This window comes from Macaca fascicularis, chromosome 6 (genome assembly GCF_037993035.2).
Source record: "Macaca fascicularis isolate 582-1 chromosome 6, T2T-MFA8v1.1".
Classification (NCBI taxonomy): Eukaryota; Metazoa; Chordata; class Mammalia; order Primates; family Cercopithecidae; genus Macaca; species Macaca fascicularis.
The window spans coordinates 160,852,118-160,871,371 of record NC_088380.1 but is presented as its reverse complement, the minus strand read 5'-3'; positions in this window follow the sequence as shown (position 1 = coordinate 160,871,371).

The following is a 19,254-nucleotide window of genomic DNA, read 5'->3' as shown; positions in this document are numbered from 1 at the left end:
ATTATGCTCCACATGCTGCACTGACTGTTGGCCACCGGAAAGGACTAACAAGAGCTTTTTGAAGCACAGAGATAGTGAATCCATGCATATGGGGGTCCCATTTGCACTTATAAACACATTTTTGTTTTTAGCAAACATTTATTGTAGGACACATGGGGTGGTGCGAGGGGTTTTTCCGGGTAGCAGTAGCTCAGTAGGCTTACTCCTGACCCAGCTACCTAGAGGCTTTCAGTAGTTTCTAGCATCTTCCACTCCCTGGAAGAATAACGCAGGGCAGGAGTCAAGAAAGCCAGACCCCGCCACCACCATTGGTGGGAAGGGGTTTCCTCCCCTGCTCAAGCTAGTTCTGATTGAACTTATGGGTGCCTAAAACTTCATCACCTCTTTGTCTGTCCACAGAGAATTCAGCCTAGTGAGCAGGTGATGGGATATGGCAACATGGAGCAGTTGGGTCAGGGCTCACTCAGGCTGTGATGGGGCTGACAGTGCTTGTTGCATCTGCCCATGGCAAATATACCTGTAGCTTGCTTTTCTGAAGAGCACTCCCCTTCAATCAAATATGTGGTGCCGCAATTCTGAAACTTTAACATGCATATGGATTTTCTGGACATCTTGTTAAAATGCAGATTCTGATTCATTAGCTCTGGGGGGAGGCTTGATAATTCTGCATTTCTAACAAGCTCCCAGGTGACACTGAGAGTAGCAAGGATGTAAGAAACAGAACATGAATTTACCTTGGGCATATTGCCTGTTTTGTCATTAGGCTGGCTACCTGATTTCCTTAAAATCTGATTGTTTCTTATGCTTCAGAGAAATACTTGCACCTGGCTGAGTTCAATCGTAAATTCCCCCATTAAGTAGGGACATTTTCAACTTGCAGTATGCTCAAATGAGGGCACCTGAAATCAACAGTGAAGCAAACTATTCAATAACCTGTTTAGTTATTCAGTAAATATCTGCTGAGCTTCTACCGTTGCTGGACAGTTGCTCTATTTTGGGATAATAGCCATGAACTAGAAAGACATAGTACTGTCCTCTTGGGACTTCCAGTCTAGCAGTCAAGGAGACCAAAACTAAGCAAGCAGGCAATCAAATACAATGATTTCAAGTTGTGCTAAGTACAGGAATGGACACTAATAAACAGTTAAGTTTGAGACTAGTGATGGGGAAGGGAGTATTTTTTCAAAAGTGGTTGTATTAGTTTTCTATTGCTGCTGTACAAAATTGCCACAAACTTAGTGGCTTAAAACAACATAAATATATTTTCTTACAGTTCTAGAGGTCAGAAGTTCAAAATCAACTTCACTGGGCTACAGCCAAGGTGTCTCAGGGCTGTATTCCTCTTGGAGGCTCAAGATCCTCTGCATGCCATTCCACTCCGCAGGCAGTTCTGAGCGACAGCTTCCCAGCACGTAAAATTTCAATGGCTTCCTGAGTGTTTACAGAAAACAAACAACATCTCCACTTCCCCCCCATCCCTAAGCCTAATACTTACGAGTGCTTGCTACATGATGCCAGGAACTACACTAGGCATTAACTTGTTTTTCACAACAGCTCCACTGGGTGGTAGAAAGAGACATATGTTACAGCTGAGTAAGCTGAGGCTGAGATTAAATAACCTTCCTAAGAGTTCCCAACTTACAAGTGCCTGACCCAGATTTAAACCAAAGGGGTCTGCATGTTTTTCTCTCTTTCTTATTACTATTCATAGACTTTATTTTTTAGAGAAGTTTTAGGATTACAGAAAAGGTCAGATTATGGAGCGGAAAATTCAGTTTTCCAGCTTCTAAAGGCCACCTGAATTCCTCAGTTCAGGGCCGCTTCCTCACATCATGCCAACCTCTGTATCTGCTGTTAAATCTCTTTCTCTCACTCTGCCTTTCCTACCCTCCTCTAATAAGAACTTCTGCAATTACATCAGGCTCACCCGGACAATTCAGGATAATCTCCCCATCTCAAGATACTTAATCACATCTGCAAAGTTCCTTTTGCCATGTAAGGTAACACATTCACAGGGTCTGGGGATCAGGATGTGGGCATCTCCAAGAGGGGGAGTAGGCATTATTCTATTTACCACAGGAGTCAAGAAGGCCTCTCTGAGGAAGTGCTATTTAAGCAAAAGGCTTAGTACAAGTCAGACATGGGCAGACTAGAGGAAATAGCTTTTCCAACAGAGGAAACAGTAAGAGCAAAGACCCTGAAGGAGGACAGGGCTTTTTAAGTACAGGGACTGGAGAGAATGCTAGCATGGGGAAGCAGAGAGTCAGACAAGATGAGGGTGGAGCAGGAGGCAGAGGCCTGACCCTGCAGGCTGTGGTGAGGGCTTTGGATTTTATCTAAGTGTGATTAGGAGCCATTGGAAAGCCTAAGCAGGTTATTGCAGTGATCTGATTTGTGTCTGAAGGGGTGACTACTACTTGCCTCGAGCCCATTCTTCCCATGTAGGAATGCCAGCCCAGTGTGGCCAGGTCTTCTGACTTTTCAGGGGAAGGTGCAAATCTGAATATTTCTAATGTTAAACCCTCCATTTAAAATTATTGAAGCTGCCCGGGTGCAGTGGCTCACGCCTGTAATCCCAGCACTTTGGGAGGCTGAGGCAGGTGGATCATGAGATCATGAGATCAAGACCATCCTGGCTAACATGGTGAAACCTCCTGGCTAACATGGTGAAACCTCGTCTCTACTAAAAATACAAAAATTAGCTGGGCGTGGTGGCACGTGCCTGTAGTCCCAGCTACTCGGGAGGCTGAGGCAGAGAATCGCTTGAACCCAGGAGGAGGAGGTTGCAGTGAGCCAAGATCGTGCCACTGCACTCCAGCCTGGCAATAGAACAAGACTCCATCTCAAAAATAAAATAAAATAAAATAATAAATAAAAATAAAACAATTAGCTGGGCATGGTGGTGGGTACCTATAATCCCAGCTACTCAGGAGGCTGAGGCACGAGATTCACTTGAATCCAGGAGGTGGAGGTTACAGTGAGCTGAGATCGCGCACTGCACTCCAGCCTGGGCCACAGAAGGAGATCTGTCTCAAAAAAAAAAAAAAAAAATTATTGAAGTTATATTGGAAAATGTTAAGTTCACACACACAGGTCAGGTTTGGCCAGGAGCTACAGGGACACCCTCTCTGAAGAGGCTCTGCTACATACTTGCTGCATGATACGGGGTGAATGACCAAACCTTCTGAGCCCCAGGTTCCTGGTTTGCACCATGGAGAATAACGGTGATTATTGCAGAGGTTTGTTGTAAGGATTCAGAGAATATCAATGAGAGAATACATATAAAATACTTAGCATGGAGCCTATAAGCGTTCAATATGCACATATCTATGTATATGTACTTTTTAATTTGAGGGGATTACATGAAAATTGGAAAATAGATGACCTTTAAAATTGCTTCTGGCTCTGAGATTCTAAGATGATTAAAAATGTCCTTATTAATCAGACCATATATTTAATAGTGAAGTCTTGAGATGCCTTTCCTAGCCTGGATTTAATTTCCTTATCCAGTATGCATTGTACAGAATGCATCTTTGGTAAGATGACAATGGACTCTGAGACAACTATGATGGCAAAACCCACCGCGGTGAGGAACAAAATTCTCTGTTGCTGATTATACAGAAAACCAAGGAGTAAAGCCCCAGTGATCATGTACCTAGAGATCCAGCAACTTCTCAATTTGCCCTTTTCCTCAAGGGCTTTGGAGTCAGCATCTCCTGTGCTTCTGACAATTCATGTGGTTCTTTCCTCCTTTCCACCCAGTAGAGTGGAATCTGGGAAAGGGATGGGCATGTGTAGCTCATTGCCTGAAAGTGGGCAGGTGAGCTGGAAGCTTAAAGGCTTTTGCTCAAGAGGGCATCCTCTGAGAATCATACTGGGTATCTCTTATCTCCAGGACCCAATGCAGTAAGGTATGGAGCAGAATCAGAGCAAGACTGATCCCAGGCAGAGCTCCAGGGAGGAGTGGTTGTCAATAGGCACTGGAGGATGTGCTGGGTTTGAATCTTATCAACCAAGAGCAATTCTTGCAAATGACAGTGACAGATAAATTGCTTGACTTCTTGGAATACCACCCAAGGACACTTGGGCACAGAAACACACCCACGTGCACACAGAATTTTGATTTCTTTATCAATCTTCAGAGAAGTTGGAAAGATAAAGAGCTATCCTTGATACCAACACATCTGTTTCTCTAATTGAACATCCCCAACAGGAGTCTGAGGTCACAGCACTAAGCCAGATGGTCCCCAATTTTCTGAATCTTACCTTTCAATATCTCTAATAGTGTGAGGAAACTGCACAGCACCATACAGACAGACATAAGGCATGGATTCTAATGTTACTCTTGCCCTGGGATGGCATTCACTCAGTAAGCTTCACTGTTCAAGACTGACCACTAGGCTTCTTTGTTTGCAAATTGCAGACTGGCTCAAGTTAACTCAGGCCCAAAGGGGACCTGGTGGAAGGCTGTGGGGCTGACAGAATCAAAAAAAAGGTGGGCACCTCAAGCAGGGCTGGCAGAGGGATCCAGGGCAAGAATGGACTCACTCCCTAGAGATTCCATCTGGTGAGTCTGTGCCATGATTTTCAGTTCCTGGTGATTGTGCTCAGGGTTTAAATCCCTGAGAGGTTCTCATGGCGTGAATTAGCTCTTTCTTTGGCCAGAGAATGGCCAGCACTGACAGGCCCGCCAGACTGCATGCTATGGGAAAGGAAGTTTCTTCAGAGAAACATTGATGTACTATTAGCAAAAGAAGGGGAAGAAGACAGGCAAGTAGAAACAACAGATGTCTGCTACAAAGGCCTTGCCCAAAAGAGGTTCCAGCCATCCCTGCTGTCCCAGGTCCCATGACTCCTAGCGCACACTGTCCCCTCTTCTTTACTATTAGGTTGGTGCAAAAGTCCTTGTGGTTTTTGACATTTCTTTTCAATGGCAAAAACTGCAGTACCAACCTAATATATTCCCCTTTCCTCCAGTTCACAGCCTGCACACACCAGGATACCCTTGCTGCCTACCTCTGCAGGGTTCCCAAGCCCATGTCAAATGAGGTGGACCCTTCTGGATCTGCCTATGATACATCATGGTTTGGTTTAAATTGATTACCATGGTATAAGGAATAGGCTTATTGAGGAAATGGAAAACTTACAAATCTGGTGCTTCTATACTTCACAGGGAGGAGCCATTTTTGGGCCTGCAGTAAGGATCTGATTGCCAGTAGGGACCCACTGGGCCCTGTTCTTCTCCCATTTGTAGGCCAAAAGTGAGAAAACAGTCCTTGAAGAGGGTGGAACACATAGGCTACTTGGTACTATCTGTCCAGAATTATGGGGCCAACCATGTAAAGAAATAGTCTGGGGACACCAGCTGTCCTGCAATTGATATTGGGGTACATAGAAAATTAGAGTCCTCCCTACCAGGTGAAGGAAGTCATCAGTCCTGTAGAAAGCTGAGTTTGGGGGTAGCCTTTCTGGTGTGGAGAAGGAGGGGGTATCCTGGTCCTAGCTAGCTCGTTTTTATGCAACCTCGGATGGACAATTCTCCTAGCTGCACCACACGTACCCAACTTATAGTTCCTTCACTGTTACACACTCCCAAGCTCTAATACCCACAAATTAGACATTTTCCATTTCTCTGAACACCTTATTGGTGTTTCCTTGAGAATTTTTCCTCTCTTTCCTATTTTGGCCTTTATTCATCTCCTCCTATCCTCATACCCTAGATTTCAGATGTCCATGTTCCTGTCTTCTCTACTGGACTATAATCTCATCAAAGGTATTTTCCATATGCCTCTTACCTTTGTAGTTTTGTCATTAATTGTTTGATACAAATTGGCCCTCCATACAACATAGACTTGATGAAACAGTGAATGAATGGTTCAGCTGCAAGATGGAAATCTACTCAGAAATGAAATGAGGATAGATCATCCAAAGTAGCTCTCTAAGAAATGTGAGGAGGCAGTATGGATGACAACACTACAAGGGATGGATGAATGGGAGGAAATCTTGTATGGTTTTTGGGGTGGAGTGGTAGAGATGCTGTTGTTGAAAACACTGATTCCCTCAACGAATATTGTCAGTCATCTTCTACACATCAGGCCCTGGGCAAATCCATAGAATATACCAGTGAATAAGGCACTTAGGATCCTAAACATGATAATGTAACTGGATATTCTTTAACTTCCTTTAAACGCTTAGAATGAGTTTTCTTTGCTTCCCTAAGTCCTTAATACTCCAAGTTAAACTGGGCTGTCTCATATCCAGATTTACTAGTGCATGACATTGAATCAGAGGGAAACCTGGACCAAAAGGTGCCTGTATCTATTAAAGATTAAAAAAAAAAAAATCTCTGCTTCTTTCTCTCTTTTCATCTGCACACATTCACATGGTTGCTCACATGGAAGCTGAGTCAAGATTTGCCCTGCACAAGCCAGTTATTATGCCAGAGGCACAGCAGGGGGTGGCATTGTTTTGACAGACTCACAGCCTTCAAAATGTAAATGGCTTAAATGTAATATGCAGGCTCTGTGAGTTGTCACTCAGAAAGTGCTTAAACCATTCATCTGTCCAGAGTGAAGTCTGATCAATGCTTGGGCAGGGGGAGGTCTGGCTTCAGGTCCGTGCTTCTCTTACTCTCCAGCTCTGGGTTTGGGAGAGAGATGGGAGACAGAAGGCACTGGATTATTTTGAAAACCGTAGCTTAATCACTAAGAATAAAGCTTAGAGATTGTAAAGCATAGGGCCCCCTTTTCTATAGACAGTATGGGTGAGGAGCCTTATTAGTGCCTTCTCTAATCACTTTGCTGGTTCAGTTCCCTATCCACCCTCACTTTAGTCACCCATTTGGATTAAGGAGCCCCATAGGAGGGGAAGCTCCTTTTCCTATTGGTCACAGACATATGGAGGGAAACAGTGGGGGTTACACACACCACATGTCAGTTAGTTTAGGAATGTTGGTTTCTGTTTGACAAATGCATGTTTAAGTCACGGGTGTTTGAATGAGGATGAAGAACTACACAGTTGATCGAATGATTAATTTATTTTTAAAACCTAGACTCATTCCTCATGTCTCAAGCCCAACATCTGCTCCTCTGGGCCCCAACCAGCCAGATTTTGGCACTTGCTGTATATAACCCATCCTTGTGTGTACTTCTGGAAAAGCATTTGCTGGACCATATTGTAGTTGTTTGGAAGATCCTTCCATTGTTCGTCAGTCCATTGCCTTGAGAATGGGGAGCCCATCATATTCTTTTCTATATTCTTAGCACCTAGCACGTATTCAGTAAATGTCTCACAAATGAAGGAATGAACACCTAATTATACAAGTACCTCACAGTATGGTAGTTTTGAAAGAGGTGGGAAAATTTGCAGGGGTTGGGAGAAGAGAGTAGTTCTGAGAGCTAGAAGGAAACAGAGAGCTAGACAAAGGGAAGAAGAAAGAGGCACTGACAAAAGAAAGGGAAAGAGCAACGCTCCAGGAGGGAGACTCAAACTTAGAAGGAAGGAGCTCAGTGGCTTTGGGTATGATTCCAGGAAAACATTGATGAGACCCTGCTGCTCCCTAGAGCTTAGAACTGAGAGTGGATTCCAGTTATCACTTCTCTCTGAAGTGCTAATTAGAGGATTAGCCATTGTTCAGAGCTCTTTAGCCACTCTTTATGTCTCCCAGCTCCATTCTGAAGGGGATGACTTCAGGGGAACTAATTTTCTGTACTGCAGCCCAAAAGCCAGAACACTACTACAAGAGCTGGATAAAACCAGATTTGGCTCCTTGAGTTGGCTCACTGGGTCTTCTTTGTCTCTCTGGTTGAAAAGCAAGGTTTTTACATCTCCTTTGATCATCGGTAGAACTGGATCTCATTCTCCCTATTCAACCACATCTGTCAGCAAAGAGAGAAAGAGATACAGAGAGAGAAAGGCAGAGGAAGAGAAAGGGAGTCCTCGTCTCTTATTTACTAGGCTCTTACAGTGTGCTAGCCACCACTCTCAGCAGGTTACGTGTATTGTCTTACTTAATCCTTACCCCAGAGGAAGGCATTTTTAATAATTCCCATTTACAGATGACAGAACTGAAACTCAGTATAAATGACTTGCCCAAGGTCGCATACTTGGTTCTCACTGGAGCCTGTATTTGAAACCAGGATGGTCTGACTCCAGAACCCATGCCATTCACCATGACCTTGCTGGACTATCACCTACCAAAAGACACTGCTGGGTCTGAGAGGATGAGGACGATACACGGCAGCTAAACTGTTATTACTGAGTGTTAATTTTGTGCCCAACATGGCACTAAGGGATTCACACACATTGTCTTATTAAAACCAGTCCGACAACCCACTGAGGTAGATTTTATGATTTATTTGTACACAAGAAGCTTGAGGCCTTAAGAGGTTTAGGGAACCATCCAAGGTTGCCCAGTGAGTTACGCAGTGGCTGAGCTCAGAATTAAAGCAAAGTCTGTCTGGATCTAAAGATGATGCTAAGGCTGGAAAGGGTTAAACCGGAGGATTTCTTTATTGACTGGAGTTCACTTTGATTTATAGAACCTTCCTGAAGGAAGGGTTCTCCAGGGATCTTTGATCCACTCCTCTGCCTTTAGGTAAATAAGCCATTATTATCTCCTTTTGATACTTGCCATGGGGCCAGAGATTTTTAAGGGGGTGGTGCAAAGTCACTTAGCTTGGATATTCAGAAATGTGTTTGACATCTCAAGTCCTCCTACGGTTGTTGGGTGGTTAAGAGTTGTCTGCTCCACCTCTCCGGACTCTCTTGACCTTTCTCCATTTCATTTCCCTACCTGGTGCCCAGTGTCCATTTGCTGTTCCTGGTGCCTGGGGCCCTTATTACTTCTGCCTTTGCAACTTTTTTTGAAGCCCTTTCCCTCACTAGAATGTATCCCTGCTGACCCTATCAGGTGGCTGAGGTCAATTTGATCAAATTCATTTATAGTTAAGCATTAATGGCATATTATAGCAATCCTTCCAGGTAAGTGCTGCATTAAAAAATACCCCATGTAAACCCTGGACTAATGTACACTGCAGCACAGAGGCAGGCAGCCTGAGAAATGTTTTGGTGAGGTTGTCTTGCAGGTTAGGCAAAGCACTTGACCTACAAATGGAGGCTAGTCTCCCCAACACTTAACAGTTTAGAAAGGTCTTTCCTGGCAGGGCTTCAGTTGTCTTAATCAGCAAAATGGGGATAGGGACTTCTGCCTGGAAGGAGGGCATAGGGTCTGCTGTTCTCTCGCAGCATTAAGATCAGTCTAATTCCAGAAATCTAATCTGGGGAGGCAGAGGCTGTCAGGCAGCCAGAGAAATTAATGAGAAAATTGGAGTAAACACAACATGTGTCTTGTCAACTTGGGTTAGGAGAAGGTGACTTGGTGCCAGTCTGCAGAGTCGGGCTCTCCACGGTGTGTACACTCAGTGTATGTGCCTCTTTGGAGGCACTGTGTGCTGTGAGCTAATGAATTCAAAGCCATGGATGAGGGCTTAGAAGAGAATGCCTCTACCTGGATAGCTTCTGGAGAAACTCTCATTTACTTGAATCACATCTTAGATCTGCCCTCTGTGATCAAATTAATGAGGAGTAGCACACACACAAAGCCCCTCGGTGTGGGATAAAAAAGACATCATTGCTCAATAGGAATGGCAAGAGAGAGAAAGCAGTAAGTGATTGAAGAGCTTCTGTGATTCACTGCCTGGGCATAAGCTTCACAAAGTAGGGTTTCTTCTTTTCTCTGCATTCAGAAATGCGAACATCAGGAATGAGAGAAAATGCCATTTGATCGAATTCCTTGTAATGGGGAGAATCTTTAATAAACGATGTACACAGGAGGAGGTGCTGTTTCCTGACAGGCCATTTGCTTTAATCGATCAAATATCTTTATTTCTGGTTTACTCCTTTGAGGGAAAATTTGCTTGGCAGAAAACAAGTACAAGATGGGTGATGGGGCCTAGTCCATGGGGCTGTGCTTGAAAAGTGGGAGCAGAGAGTCAGGGACAGGTATAATTTAGGGTGAGTGTTGTACAGATTGTCTTAATGACTCTAGGGCTTTTAATGACCTGGAAGGTGAATTTAAAAGGTGTGAGTTGCCTTTTTAATAATAAAGGGAAGGAATTATAACATAGTGCAAGGTTGCAAATGCAATGTCCACAGGGGGAAAACGGGCAGTGTAAAAGAATAAATTGGGCTGTGTACAGGAAAGTCAATGGGACAAGCCTAAAGACAGATAGTACTTAGCCTCAGTGTCTGAGAGTAATAGGGAATGGTGAGAAGTATGGGAACTACAAAGCACCTCCACTATAAGGGATTAACCCCCGGGGAGTGGCCGAAAGCACAGGCTATCAAATCAAAAACCTGGATTAGAATTCCAATTTACCTCTTACTGGTATTGTGATTGTGGGCAAAATATTTATTTTATTTATAAATTTTGTTTATAAATATAAATATTTATAAAAATATTTAACCTCATGAAGTGAAAATAGGAGGTCAAAAAACAGCATAAGAAGAATCCCTTGCATTGGCCAGTATAGGCTAAACTATACCATTGTAATAAACATCCACTGTTATGAGTGGAATTGTGTCCCTCCAAATCCATATGTTGAAGCCCTAATGCTCAGTACCTCATATGACCTTATTTGGGAGTAGGGATGTTGCAGATGTAATTAGTTAAATTAAGGTCATTAGAGTGGGCCCTAATGAAATATAACTGGTGTCCATATAAAATAGGGAAATTTGGACACATGTGCATGCATGCATGTGTACATACACACACAAAACATCACGTGAAGGTGAAGGCTGAGTGTGGGGTGATGCTTCTACAGGCCAAAGAATGCCACACAAATTGCCAGCAAATTACAAGAAGCTAGACAAAAGGCACAGAACAGATTCTCTCTCACAGCCCTTTGAAGGAACCAACCCTGCTGACACTTTGATCTTGGACTTCTAAGCTCCAGAACCATGAGACAGTAAGTTTCTGATGTTAAGCCACTCAGTTTGTGGTACTTTGTTATAGCACCTTTAGCAAACCAATACAGCTACTGAATCCCAATGGCTTGAAACAACAGTTCGCTTCTTGCATATACTATATGCTCATTTTGAGTGGGCAGGGGACTCTGCTATTATTGTTGTCATTGCGGTAGAGATGGTGGAGTAGCCACAATCTCAGTTTGAAGCTTCACAGTCCACAGTAGCAGATTTAAGGTCTGGTAGGCTGTTCTTCATACCAGATAATTATCTGGACCAGATGATGAACACAACTAATGTCTATCACAATTAAGAATATCTGCATAGAGAAAAAAAGATTGGATAGAAATTTTCCAAAAAGTACTGGTTGAGGTGAGGGTGTCTGGATTATTGCACTTTTCTAAGTTTTCTAAATTTTTCTATGAAGGACACACATGACTTTAAAAGCAGAGAGAAAGCCTTTCCTTTCCCCCTTTTAAGTAAAATAAAGGTTAGGTCAGTTATCAAAGGTTACCTAGTTAATAAGTGGATGGATGAGAAGAAACTTGACCCAATTTTCTTACTTTTTTTTTCTTTCTTTTAAAGCAATGGGATAAAGTCAGCATTTTGTGTAGTGAAATGTTCTTATCCAAAAGGCTGTATATGTAAGATGGACAGAAACACCACCAGGTTGAATTTATTGTTGCCTAGAAGACTGGTGATACTTTGAACAGTGACACTCTCATTTACCGTATTTATGTCCATAAGACAACTTCCACAGGGAGGCTGGTTCAGGAGATGCCTGGAGGGGGTGTCTATTCAGGGGAAGATAGTCTGTGGACATAGAAAAGAAGGTAGCTAATGGACGAAAAATGATGTCCTAGGTCAAGTTCCCCAGAAGAAGATCCTGGAATGATACTGTATTTGCATGTGACTTATTAAGGGAGTGCTCTGAAGAGAAACTGGTGAGGGAGTGGGGTAGCAGAACAGGACAGGGAAGAAGCCAAGCAAAGTGTGCTTTTTCGGACTCCATCCCAGCCTGATCCCATGGGGAGCTCTGGAGTAAAAATTCTACCTTAGAGCTGGCCCTGACTTGATGCAAGAGAGCTGGGCTTCCGTAGTCCTGCCCTTGTCAGTATTGGCTTTGAACACTTTCAGCTCTCTAAAAGTGAGGGCAGAGCAGATCCAGCAGCCCCAGGGCAGGCCTCTGAAGAAAGTCACAGATGTGAGCTATTAGGAGCGGAGCACACAGAAGCTGGCAGAGGGATCACAGAAGGGTAAAGGGGATATGAGGGGCACTGGCTGAGGCATCAATGGGGGCTCCCTGAGGACAGAGGTTCTGGCCTTGCAGATAATGTGCTTCAAAGTGTGTGCAAAGCCTGTGGGAAAGAATTTTGATCAAGACAGAGAACAGGTTCTTAACCTGCTCCTTGCTGGCAGTGGTGGCTTTTGGCCACAGATGTCTCCATCAGCTGTCATTAGGAAGGGCTGACAGATGGTTCAAATCTCTGTGGATGCCTGGGGAAAAAGGATGCATCGTTTTAACCAAGCAGGAATTCTTGACACACACTGAGGAATGAAACGTGACGACGTTGAGCGAGGTCTGTGACCCTATGATCTGACATGTGGGATAAATTCTTGTCCATTCTCCATTAGAATCAATACTGCCTGCATTTCATTCTCCTTTCTTTGCTCTTGCTAAGTACTAGAAGGCAATAAGGCAAAGTTTTCCTGAGGCTACATGTGAGGAAGTGCACAGAAAAGGTCTGCAGAGAGTCAGACCTCTGTTCCAATCTGGGCTCTGCCACTTACTAGCTGCATGAATTAGTCTTCCTGAATCGCAAGTTCCTTACATATGAAATAGGGAACAATTACACCTATACCTATTAGGGCTGTATTGATGAGAGAACTGTAACCTTTCGAATCTCGGTTTCTTAATCTATACTATAAAGTGTAATGAAATTAATAAAATAAATGATGATGATAACTCCTTCTCACGATTGATGTGGGGTTAAAAGAACTAAATCTAGCAGATTAATAGGATGAGTTATTGCACCTAGCCTATCCTGGGCATCCCTCTACCCCACAACTTTTTTTAAATGTAAGAAGAATGGGTTTTTCCACTCTTGCTGCTTTTAGTCAGGTAACTTTTCATATAGGCTTGGCATCCATTTGCAGTGCTGCATCTTGTATTTTTTAACAAAAATCCTTCTCTTTTTTTCCCCCCCGACATCATGAGGTAGGGCCACAGCTGTCTCTGGGTGAGCAGACACAGAGCCCTCCAGAGGGAGAGAAACCCCATCAGAAGGCCTGCTGGGCCCAGGTGCAATCGCTGTGAATGACGACACGCTAGGAATTTATCTTTCTCCTAGTAAATGCCATGGACCAACCCAGACCTGTTTAATTTCTAGGCAAGAAGCACAAATTGAATCCTGCACCACATGCATTTATCTCCTCACCTTTTTCGGCAGGAATCTAGGTAGGAATTAATAGACTCACTCAAAGAGGAAAAGACACAGGGGGTGCAGTAGAGTCCTTTGTCTTTATGGGGCTTGAAAGGGTGGATCTCTAACAAGTATAATTTAATATTGGCTCGAGTTCAAGTATAGTAAATTCCAGGCCAAGAAGAAAAAACTAGGATGCCACAGAATGTTAGAGATAATTTAATTTAAACTCCTTACTCAATAGATAGAGAATCTGAGATCAGGGAGGGGACGATCTGTCCACAGCCATATACCAAACTGCTGCTGGCTGGGCTGAGGGCTAGGGCACCTTACTCCTGGGTCAGTGCTCTGGGCAGGGCTTCCTATCTCTGTCATTCATTTCTTTTTCTTTTCTTTCTTTCTTTTTTTTTGAAATGGAGTCTTGCTCTGTTGCCCAGGTTAAAGTGCAGTGGCACGATCTCAGCTCACTGCAACCTCTGCCTACTGAGTTCAAGCAATTCTCCTGCTTCAGCCTCCTGAGTAGCTGGGATTACAAGCATGTACCACCACACCCAGCTAGTTTTTGTATTGTTAGTAGAGATGGGGTTTCACCATGTTGGCCAGGCTGGTCTTGGGCTCCTGACCGCAAGTGATCCTCCTGCCTCAGCCTCCCAAAGTGCTGGGATTACAGGCATGAGCCACTGTGCCTGGTCTCTGTCATTCATTTCTGTACCACTGTCATGATTTGTGTCATATTTACACACTTTCTGCAACATTATTAACATGGTCTTAATATCTGAATCAACTCTATTTTTTTATCCTTAAATAAATCTATTTTGAAAGGAAATTGCTGTGAAGAGAAAGAAAGGATCGTTTTCCACAAATAAAAGGCAACCATAAAAAATACATGCTATGAGATGAAGCAATACATTTTAAATATATTAAATTTTAAATATAATTTAAAATTTAAATTTAAAAGTTAAAATAATTTAAAAGTTAAATTTTAGCAAGATACTGTTGTGTGTGAAGAGACTGTTCACTCTCTGTGTTAAAAGGGAGATTTGTCATGTTAAAGTGAACTTAAAAGGGAATGACTTTCTCACCATAGGAGAGGATGTTTCTTAATAAGGTGTTTATGAACCATCTAAAATTGTCTCTCATATCATGAGTGGTCAAGTTGATCAGGAAAGAAAATATGTTTGCAAACTTCTAAGGAAATCTAATACTTGACACTACTTGGGTTAGAATCCCAGCTGTGCCATTTACCAGCCACTGGACCTCCAGCAAGTTATTTAACCTCTTTCTGTCTGCTTCCTTACTTGTAAAATAGGAATAATAGTGTGTGTATATCATGGAGTTATTGCAAGTACAAATAAGATATACATATAAAGCCATAGAATGGCACTCAGCATAGAGTAAGCACTCAGCACCACATATTACCGTAATTATCATTATTAAAACTTAAAGTGGTATTATGCCCTATAGCAGGGTTGCAACCTATTTCTGTAGAGGGTCAGAGAGCCATTATTTTACCCTTTGCAGTCCATACAGTTTCTGTTGCAACAATTCAATCTTCCATAGTTCCAAGGCAGCAGACATATTGCATACATAAATTAATGGGCATAGCTCTGCTACAATAAAACACTACCAGAATAGGGGGCAGGCTGGTTTTGGCTGGTGGGCGATGGTTTATACTAGAGGGATATAGTTACGTAAAACAAAAAACAGGCCAGATGCTTTGTAGACTATTTTTGAATGAGGTAGCATCATACTTCATACCTTAGCCCAAATTCCAAACTTTGTTTTTTTTTGAGATAGAGTCTCGCTCTGTTGCCCAGGCTGGAGTGCAGTGTTGCAATCCTGACTCACTGCAAGCTCTGCCTCCCAGGTTCACACTATTCTCCTGCCTCAGCCTCCCGAGCAGCTGGAACTACAGGCACCTGCCACCACGCCCGGCTAACTTTTAAAATTTTATTTAATTTTTAGTAGAGACGGGGTTTCACCATGTTAGCCAGGATGGTCTTGATCTCCTGACCTCGTGATCCACCCGCCTTAGCCTCCCAAAGAACTGGGATTATAGGCGTGAGCCACCGCGCCCGGCCCAAATCCCAAACTTTTGAATTAAATCCCATACACCTGAAATGTAGGTTCCAGTCCAGAAACTTTGGTCTCACTACCTGCTATCATCTTAACTACTGCCCAAATGGTCATGAGACTAAACAGCTCCTGAACTTGAAGCAGAATAAAGGTTAAAAGCATGGGCTTGGGAGTTAGAATGACTTGGTTTTGCTGCTCACCCTGCAAAGGGTATTATTTTCTTTTTACACAGGAGGAAATTGCAGCTCAGTGGGGTGGAGTAATTTGCCCAATGTCACATAGCCAGCAAATTGACATCAGTTCCACAAACATGAAATTTGGTTCTAATCCAAAAACCCCGGGGCCAGCTGCATGTCATCATGATGCTTCCTTTTCTTGTTTCTAATTTCCATGATAAAGAGGAGGAGAGATTGAGAAGGATTTAGAGTGGGAAATAATGCTGATGGCTTAGGACACCATTTTGATCAATGGAGGAAGAATAATGCAGTCCCCAGAGGCCATAAGATATAACCGAAAGAGCACAGGGCTAGATCTGCTTCTGCCCTTACCAGTGAACCGTGGATGTGTACCTGGGCAAATGGAATGGTAAGAGGCAGCATTTATTGAGTTCATACAGAGTACTTTCTAATACCTTTATCTTATTTTCCCTTCACAACAACTCTGAGATTTTAATCCCCATTGCACAGATGAACAAGGGGAAGCTCAGAAAGGTTGTTTAAATTCCCAGGGTCATAGAACTAGTGAGTGGTGCAGCTGGGATTTGAATGCTAGTCTGCCTGGTTACAAGTCCAGATTTTTCCAATGCAAAACATTCCTCAAGAGTCTACCTTCCTGCCTAGGTGAGTCCACAAATGAGGTTGTACAATGTATGTTCTGTAACTTTAGAATCAGAGGTGACTCACGTTGCAATCTTACCATGTGTTTGGCACTGTGCAAGGCCAGTCCTTCCAAATAACCCTGTGAACTTGGTGCTAATAGTATTCTCTGTCTGTAGATTTGGCAACTGTGGCTCATGGACCTTAAGTAACTTGTTCAAAGTCATTCAGTTAGTAAGAAACAGGCTGGGGTTTGAATCCAGGTCAAATCCACTTCAAAGCCCGTGCTCCTAACAGGATGACCAAATAGTTTGTCACCCAAACAGGACACATTTGAGAGTGAAAGGCACTATTAATAATTATGTCAAGACAGCAGGCATAAACCTCAGTTCTTGACCACTGTGCTCATCCAAATGGGCTCTTTCTATCCCTCAGGACCACCAGGAATCATAACGTGGAGAAGAAACCCATTTCATCTGGCACCACCGCCATTTTTATTATTACAATTTACTTAGAAAGCATTGTAAGAAAGAGGTAAAGTCCTGTGGGAATGAGGCATTTGAAACTTGGTGCTTGAGACTTTTAGAAAGGGATGAATGTAATTGCCTTGGGAGTTGCTATAAGAAGCAGTAATAGGGCAGCTGGGACCCTCCTCACCTTTCCAGCACTCTCCTGACTGCAGGCACTGGGTAGAAAGGAGAGATGGATTAAAAGGAGAACTCCAAGGAAATGGAGATGAATGCCTTTAGATTTGGTATGTAAGAAGAACGGCATTTCTTAGGTACATAAAAGAGACCAGACCATTATCAGGATAGTGCTTGAAAACACACATACCTCTAACCCAGGACTAGTACCACACAGTGGCAATGGTGGTGGTTGTCTCAACTGTACTCTTGGAGGAGTGCTGGGAGGATTTTCTGCTTTGGAATTCCCAGAATTCTACCTTAAGTGCCTTAATCCTTTGAGTAAAAGTTCATTTCTCTAGGAGACCAGTTTCAAAAAGAAACCACCATAGAACCATTTGAGTCCATTATCAGTCATAAACATGGGGGAGCTTATTACATAGCAGACTTTCTTTTGAATCTTACAGTTGTCTAGGATGTTGGAAAGGTGAGTTTTGATAGAGAAATGGGCATAGGGGAAGTTTTGGGACCTGGGTTTTTGTCCAGAGAAGGCATCTTAGTGTGGGGTCTTGGGTAGCCAAGATCTTAGTGGAGCCTAAGTGGTACACAGCAGAGCAAGAGTGCTGGGGAGAAGACGGCAGTGGGAGGGCAAAGTTCACCACTGTAGCATTGACTATGCCAAGTTCCAGGGCCAATGGCTTTGCAGAGAACTAGCAAGGTCATGGGAGTCAGAGTGGTACAAGGCAAAGAGGACAGGGAGCCAGGACCCTGGGGTGCTGAGGCCAGCTCTGTTAATGAGAGTCTCTGAGCAAGTTAATCTCCCTATGATGCCTCATCTACCACATATAAAGCTTGGCTGAAAATGTAATCATCTCTAAGTTCTTTTTCAGCTCTAATACCAAATGTGACTCTAGACTGTGTCACTAAGTGAATCTTGCTGTGTCTAAGTGGGTGGCTTAGAGTTAAGAGGCTCTTGACTGGAGAGCAGGCGTGACTTGAGCCACTGATCTCTCCCCTCCACATTACCCCTTCTCCTCGCCTTAATTCTCTTGATGACCAAGGGAGCTTTTAACCTCTCCTTCTCTCATTTATCCTTTTAAGCAAGAGAGAAGGGAGGCTGCGTAAAGGCTTCTGGTAGCTCTCTCTCTCCCACTCAGGATCCCAGGAGGGAGAAGATCAGAAATTTGATAAGAGAGAACTGAGAAAAGTTAAGGTCCTAGACTACTAACTGCAGCAAGGATAAAATCTCATCTGGAGATGGCCTGAGGACTGACTACAAAGTCTAAGGGAATACACTGGGTCACAGGGGCTAAGACATTTAGCCTCTTGGTGTTTTGGTTTTCTCATCTTTAATGGGGACACAGGGGTAGACTAAGATTTAATAGACATCTATGTTGACAGCAACTAGACTGGGTGCTTTAAGTTTTATCTCATTTAATCTTCACAACAACTTCCTTTCAGGGGAAATATTATCTTCATCTTTCGGAGGAAAAACCAGCAGTGTAGAGGAGATAAATCACTTGCCCACTTATGCAGTTCAGTAGCAGTAAAGCTGGGCTGGGCATAATGGCTCACGCCTGTAATCCCAGCACTTTGGGAGGCCGAGGTAAGTGGATCACCTGAGGTCAGGAGTTCGAGACCAGCCTGACCAATATGGTGAAACCCCGTCTCTACTAAAAATACAAAATAATTTTTATTTGTGTATTTGGGCGTGGTGGTGTGTGCCTGTAATCCTAGCTACTCGGGAGGCTGAGGCAGGAGAATTGCTTGAACCCAGGAGGCGGAGGTTGCAGTGAGCTGAGATCATACCATTGCATTCCAGCCTGGGTGACAGAGTGAGACTCCCTCTCAAAAAACAAACAAACAAACAAACAAACAAACAAAACAGCAACGACAACAACAACAACAACAAAGAAGTAGTAAAGAAGTAGTAAAGTTGGGATGCACACCAGGTCTGCATGACCCTAAGATTCAAAGCTGGTTCACTGCATCCTGCTGCCATTTTCTGAGAAGTCTGATTTCATCATCCTCCTGGCTCACTCAGCAGGCTCTAGTATAGATGATGGGGAAGGGAGCTGACTGCCTCGGTCCAAGTCTCATTTATTAATTAGCCTGGCATTTGGGGTAACTCACTTAACATCTAAGTTTTAGTTTCCTCATCTATATATAATGGAGGATTAGAATAGTTCTTACCCCATGTATTTGTTGTGATGATTAAATAAAATTACCTGTAATGGGTTTAAGTGCCTATGGCAAAGGCTCCATACATTTTAGCTCTTATTATTAATAATATTATTATTCTTTCTTTTTTTTTTCTTTTTTTTTTTTTTTTTTGAGACAGAGTCTTACTCT